Below are 6810 nucleotides of genomic sequence, written 5' to 3'. Positions count from 1 at the left end.
GAGAAAATTAGGATTCTGGTAAACTGTAAATTGGGCTGAGGTGGAATGATGTTGGAATCCCCCAGAAGAGAAGTTTCTTTTACCTTTTATATCTAATCCTAATTAATTTAAAATCTATTTTCTAAAACTAATAAAATATATTTTCCTATTTATAAAATTTAAAGTTTAAACCAGAATTAATTATAGCAATTAGCGTTCTCTGCGTTTTCTGCACGTGCCGCATGTCACGTGTACGCGTCAGTCATGCGTACGCGTCGATAGTCTTCTTTGCGTGTCATGCGTACGCGTCAGGTACGCGCACGCGTTGCTGTGCAAATCTCCAAATCACGCGCACGCGTCTGGTATGCACACGCGTCAGGTACGCGCACGTGTCGCTCCTCGCTGGTCATCTCCTTTAATTCTTGTGCTCCTTCCATTTGTGCAAGCTCTCTCTATCCTCTATGCTATTCCTGCCCTATATAGCCTTCTTCTCTTTTTCTGCGGAAGCTCCATTAAATCCAACCAAATGCTACCTAAAATAAACAGAATTGCACACGACTCAAAGTAGCATTCATAGTGGTTAAAAGATAATTAATTCTTGATTAAACTCAACAAATTGATGCAAATTCACTAGGAAAAGATAGGAAAGATGCTTACGCATCAGAACACCAAACTTGAGATGTTGCTTGTCCTCAAGCAACCAAAATAAGTGCAAGATTAAGATGTGAATTTGCATGAGAAGTGGTGCGTGGCAGAAGTTAGACCAATTAAGAGATTTTTTTAAAAAGAGAACAGCGTTGCAAGTATAGCCCTTAACCAGCTAAAATCCGCCTCACCAATTTAAAAAGGGTGTCACAAAAAATTTAGAATAAAAATACTGGGAGTATGAATCCCAGGTCGTCTCCCAACGCGTCGCTACATTTTTTTCATTCCGCGCGCTCGCGTGAGCCATGTGCACGCGTCAGTCTTCGTTGGTCATCTCCTTACTTTCTTGTGTTTCTTCTATTTTTGCAAGCTTCCTCTCCATTCTCTAAGCCATTCCTGCCCTATAAAGCCTGAAACACTTAACACACGGATCACGACATTGAATGGTATAAAGGAGAATTAAAATATACTAATTAAAGATCTCTAGGAAGCAAGTTTTCAACCATAAACAATACTAGGAAGGAATTATAAAATCATGCAATTAGTATGAATAAGTGGGTGATGACTTGATGAAACCACTCAATTAAACACAAGATAAACCATAAAATAGTGGTTTATCAACCTCCCCACACTTAAACATTAGCATGTCCTCATGCTTAGCTTAAGGAGATAAAACAAATGAGTAGGGAAAAGTAAGACTCATGCAATGCAATGCAACCTATGTATATGAATGCAGCTATATGATAAAATAATTTTGTCTACTTAGTTAAAAATAAATAAGTTCTTTCAAGAAAAAAATAAATCAAATTCCACTAACTCAAATTATACAATAAAAGCAAGTAAACTCGTAGGAAGACAGCTTATGAAAGCAGGGAACATAGAATTAAGCATTGAACCCTTACTGATGGTGTATATGCACTCTAGTCACTCTAGTGTATAGGGTAATCACTCTACTCTTCTCTAATCATGCTTTCTGATGAGCGGATAATTTATACGCTTTTTGGCATTGTTTTTAGTATGTTTTTAGTAGAATCTGGTTACTTTTAGGGATGTTTTCATTAGTTTTTATGCTAAATTCACATTTCTGGACTTTACTATGAGTTTGTGTATTTTTCTGTGATTTCAGGTATTTTCTGGCTGAAATTGAGGGACTTGAGCAAAAATCAGATTCAGAGGTTGAAGAAGGACTGCTGATGCTGTTGGATTCTGACCTCCCTGCACTCAAAGTGGATTTTCTGGAGCTACAGAACTCAAAATGGCGCGCTTCCAATTGCGTTGGAAAGTAGACATCTAGGGCTTTCCATCAATGTATAAGGGCATTTGAACGAGTTTAGATGACGTAAAAGGGCATTGAACGCCAGTTCTACGCTGCTGTCTGGAGTTAAACGCCAGAAACAAATCACAAACCAGAGTTGAACGCCAGAAATACGTTACAACCTGGAGTTCAACTCCAGAAAGAGCCTCTGCACGTGTAACATTCAAGCTCAGCCCAAGCACACACCAAGTGGGCCCCGGAAGTGGATTATGCATCAATTACTTACTTCTGTAAACCCTAGTAGCTAGTTTATTATAAATAGGACTTTTTACTATTGTATTAGACATCTTTTGATCACTTTTAGATCTCTAGACCTCCATGGGAGGCTGGCCACTCGGCCATGCTTACCCTCTATTCACTTATGTATTTTCAAACGGTAGAGTTTCTGCACTCCATAGATTAAGGTGTGGAGCTCTGTTGTTCCTCAAAGATTAATGCAAAGTACTACTGTTTTCTATTCAATTCAACTTGTTCCGCTTCTAAGATATTCATTCGCACTTCAACCTGAATGTGATGAACGTGACAATCATCATCATTCCCCATGAACGCGTGCCTGACAACCACTTCCGTTCTACCTTCGATTGAATGATTATTTCTTAGATCTCTTAATCAGAATCTTCGTGGTGTAAGCTAGATTGATGGCGGCATTCATGAGAATTCGGAAGGTCTAAACCTTGTCTGTGGTATTCTGAGTAGGATTCTGGGATTGAATGACTGTGACGAGCTTCAAACTCGCGATTGCTGGGCGTAGTGACAGACGCAAAAGGAGGGTAAATCCTATTCCAGCATGATCGGGAACCTCAGATGATTAGCCGTGCTGTGACAAAGCATTTGGACCATTTTCACAAGAGGAGGGGATGTAACCATTGACAACAGTGATGCCCTTGCATAAAGCCAGCCATGGAAAGGAGTAGGATTGATTGGATGAAGACAGCAGGAAAGCAGAGATTCAGAGGAACGAAAGCATCTCTACATGCTTATCTGAAATTCTCACCAATGAATTACATAAGGGTTTCTATCCTTATTTTTTGTTTAATTAGTATTATTTTCGAAAACTTCATAATCAATTATTATCCACCTGACTGAGATTTACAAGGTGACCATAGCTTGCTTCATACCAACAATCTCCGTGGGATCGACCCTTACTCACGTAAGGTTTATTACTTGGACGACCCAGTGCACTTGCTGGTTAGTTGTATCGAGGTTGTGACAAATTATGAATTTAGATTAGAGCACCAAGTTGTTGGAGCCAATACCAGAGATCACAATTTTGTGCACCAAGTTTTTGGCGCCGTTGCCGGGAATTGTTCGAGTTTGGACAACTAATGGTTCATCTTGTTGCTCAGATTGGGTAAATTTCTTTTCATTTTCTTTTCAAAAATTTTTCAAAAAAAAAATCTTTCAAAAATTTCTCCTTTGTTTTCGAAAAAAAATGTAACTTTTTTAAAATAAAAATATTTTCAAAAATATATTTTTCTTCAGAATTTTTAAGAATGAATTCTAGTGTTTCATGATGATTTGTTGAATCCTGGCTGGCTGTGAAGCCATGTCCAAATTCCTTTGGACTGAGGATTCAATTAATCACTTCAGTGCATGTAATTACATACTAAAGCTTGGCTGGCTAATAAGCCATGCCTGACCCTTTGATTGGAGCTTTAGTTTAAAGAGCGTAAGATTCCTGGAATTCATATTAAAAATTTTGGAATCCTTATTTTTCTTTCTCAAAATTATTTTCGAAAAAATTAAAAGAAAATACAAAAAAAATTCATAAAAAAAATTCATAAAAAAATCAAAAAAAAATATTTCATGTTTCTTGTTTGAGTCTTGAGTCAAGTTGAAAGTTTGGTGTCAATTGTATATTCATCTTGCATTTTTCGAAAAAATTCATGCATTCATAGTGTTCTTCATGATCTTCAAGTTGTTCTTGGTAAGTCTTCTTGTTTGATCTTGATATTTTAGTGTTTTGTGTTGTATGGTGTTTTTCATATGCATTCTTGAATTCTTAGTGTCTAAACATGAAAGATTTCTAAGTTTGGTGTCTTGCATGTTTTCTTTGCATATAAAAATTTTCAAAAATATGTTCTTGGTGTTCATCTTGACATTCATAGCATTCTTGCATGCATTCATTGTTTTGATCTAAAATTCCCATGCATTGAGCATTTTTAGTGTTTTTCTCTCTCATCATAAAAATTCAAAAATCAAAAAAAAAATATCTTTCCTTTTTTCACTCATAAATTTCGAAAATTAGATTTGACTTTTTCAAAAATTTTAAAAATCTAGTTGTTTTCATGAGCCAAATCAAATTTTCAATTTGAAAATCTTATCTTTTTCAAAATCTTTTTCAAAAATCAAATCTTTTTCAATTTTCTTAGTTATTTTCAAAAATTTTAAAAATATTTTTCAAAAATCTTTTTCTTAATTTTATATCATAATTTTCGAAAATAACATCATCAATTAATGTTTTGATTCAAAAATTTCAAGTTTGCTACTTGCTTGTTAAGAAAGATTCAAACTTTAAGTTCTAGAATCATATCTTGTGATTTCTTGTGAATCAAGTCATTAATTGTGATTTTAAAAATCAAATCTTTTTCAAAACTAATTTCAATCATATCTTTTCAAAAATATCTTCTTATCTTATCTTTTTCAAAATTTGATTTTAAAATATCTTTTCTAACTTCTTATCTTCTTATCTTTTCAAAATTTATTTTCAAATTTGTTTCAACTAACTAACTAACTTTTTGTTTGTTTCTTATCTTTTTCAAAACTACCTAACTAACTCTCTCTCTTTCTCTAATTTTTGAAAATATCTTCCCTCTTTTTCAAAATTTCTTTTTAATTAACTAATTATTTCAATTTTTGATTTTTATTTTCGAAAATTACTAACCTTTTGCAAAAACTATTTTCGAAAATCACTAACTCTTTTTCAAAAATTATTTTTGAAATTTTCCCTCTCTCATCTTATTCCATTTATTTATTCATCTACTAACATCTCCTCACCCTTGTGTTTCTTTTCTTACATTACATTCTTTGTCCCCTTCCTTTTTTTCACTCACACAGGGACCTCTATACTGTGGTATAAAGGATCCCTATTATTATTATTATTATTATTATTATTATTATTATTATTATTATTATTATTATTATTATTATTATTATTATTATTATTATTATTATTATTATTATTATTATTATTATTATTATTATTATTATTATTATTATTATTATTATTATTATTATTATTATTATTATTATTATTATTATTATTATTATTATTATTATTATTATTATTATTATTATTATTATTATTATTATTATTATTATTATTATTATTATTATTATTATTATTATTATTATTATTATTATTATTATTATTATTATTATTATTATTATTATTATTATTATTATTATTATTATTATTATTATTATTATTATTATTATTATTATTATTATTATTATTATTATTATTATTATTATTATTATTATTATTATTATTATTATTATTATTATTATTATTATTATTATTATTATTATTATTATTATTATTATTATTATTATTATTATTATTATTATTATTATTATTATTATTATTATTATTATTATTATTATTATTATTATTATTATTATTATTATTATTATTATTATTATTATTATTATTATTATTATTATTATTATTATTATTATTATTATTATTATTATTATTATTATTATTATTATTATTATTATTATTATTTCTGTGCCCTCTTCTTTGTCATATGAGCAGGAGCAAGGACAAGAATATTCTTGTTGAAGCAGATCCAGAACCTGAAAGGACTCTGAAGAGGAAACTAAGAGAAGCTAAATTACAACAATCCAGAGATAACCTTTCAGAAATTTTCGAACAGGAGGAGGAGATGGCAGCCGAAAATAATAATAATGCAAGGAGGATGCTTGGTGACTTTACTGCACCAAATTCCAATTTACATGGAAGAAGCATCTCCATTCCTGCCATTGGAGCAAACAACTTTGAGCTGAAACCTCAGCTAGTTTCTCTGATGCAGCAGAACTGCAAGTTTCATGGACTTCCATCTGAAGATCCTTTTCAGTTCTTAACTGAATTCTTGCAGATCTGTGATACTGTTAAGACTAATGGAGTAGATCCTGAAGTCTACAGGCTCATGCTTTTCCCTTTTGCTGTAAGAGACAGAGCTAGAGTGTGGTTGGACTCTCAACCCAAAGACAGCCTGAACTCTTGGGATAAGCTGGTCAAGGCTTTTTTGGCCAAATTCTTTCCTCCTCAAAAGCTGAGTAAGCTTAGAGTGGATGTTCAAACCTTCAGACAGAAAGAAGGTGAATCCCTCTATGAAGCTTGGGAGAGATACAAAGGACTGACCAAAAAGTGTCCTTCTGACATGCTTTCAGAATGGACCATCCTGGATATATTCTATGATGGTCTGTCTGAATTGGCTAAAATGTCATTGGATACCTCTGTAGGTGGATCCATTCACTTAAAGAAAATGTCTACAGAAGCTCAAGAACTCATTGACATGGTTGCTAATAACCAGTTCATGTACACTTCTGAGAGGAATCCTGTGAATAATGGGACGCCTATGAAGAAGGGAGTTCTTGAAATTGATACTCTGAATGCCATATTGGCTCAGAATAAAATATTGACTCAGCAAGTCAATATGATTTCTCAAAGTCTGAATGGAATGCAAGCTGCATCCAACAGTACTCAAGAGGCATCTTCTGAAGAAGAAGCTTATGATCCTGAAAACCCTGCAATAGCAGAGGTAAATTATATGGGTGAATCTTATGGAAACACCTATAACCCATCATGGAGAAATCATCCAAATTTCTCATGGAAGGATCAAAAGCCTCAACAAGGCTTTAAT

At 32.2% G+C, this 6810-nt stretch overlaps 1 non-coding gene across 1 annotated transcript; it reads right to left on the bottom strand.

Moving 5' to 3' along the window:
* Window positions 1-6225: 6225 nt before the first annotated feature.
* Window positions 6226-6333, bottom strand: LOC148562402 (small nucleolar RNA R71). The gene has a single exon (XR_015886678.1). It is a non-coding gene; the product is annotated as a small nucleolar RNA R71 (small nucleolar RNA).
* Between the last annotated feature and the right edge of the window lie 477 nt (window positions 6334-6810).

This window comes from Arachis ipaensis, chromosome B6 (assembly GCF_059453495.1).
Source record: "Arachis ipaensis isolate K30076 ecotype BB chromosome B6, ASM5945349v1, whole genome shotgun sequence".
NCBI classification, from domain to species: domain Eukaryota; kingdom Viridiplantae; phylum Streptophyta; class Magnoliopsida; order Fabales; family Fabaceae; genus Arachis; species Arachis ipaensis.
This window is presented reverse-complemented; position numbering and strand designations above follow the sequence as displayed.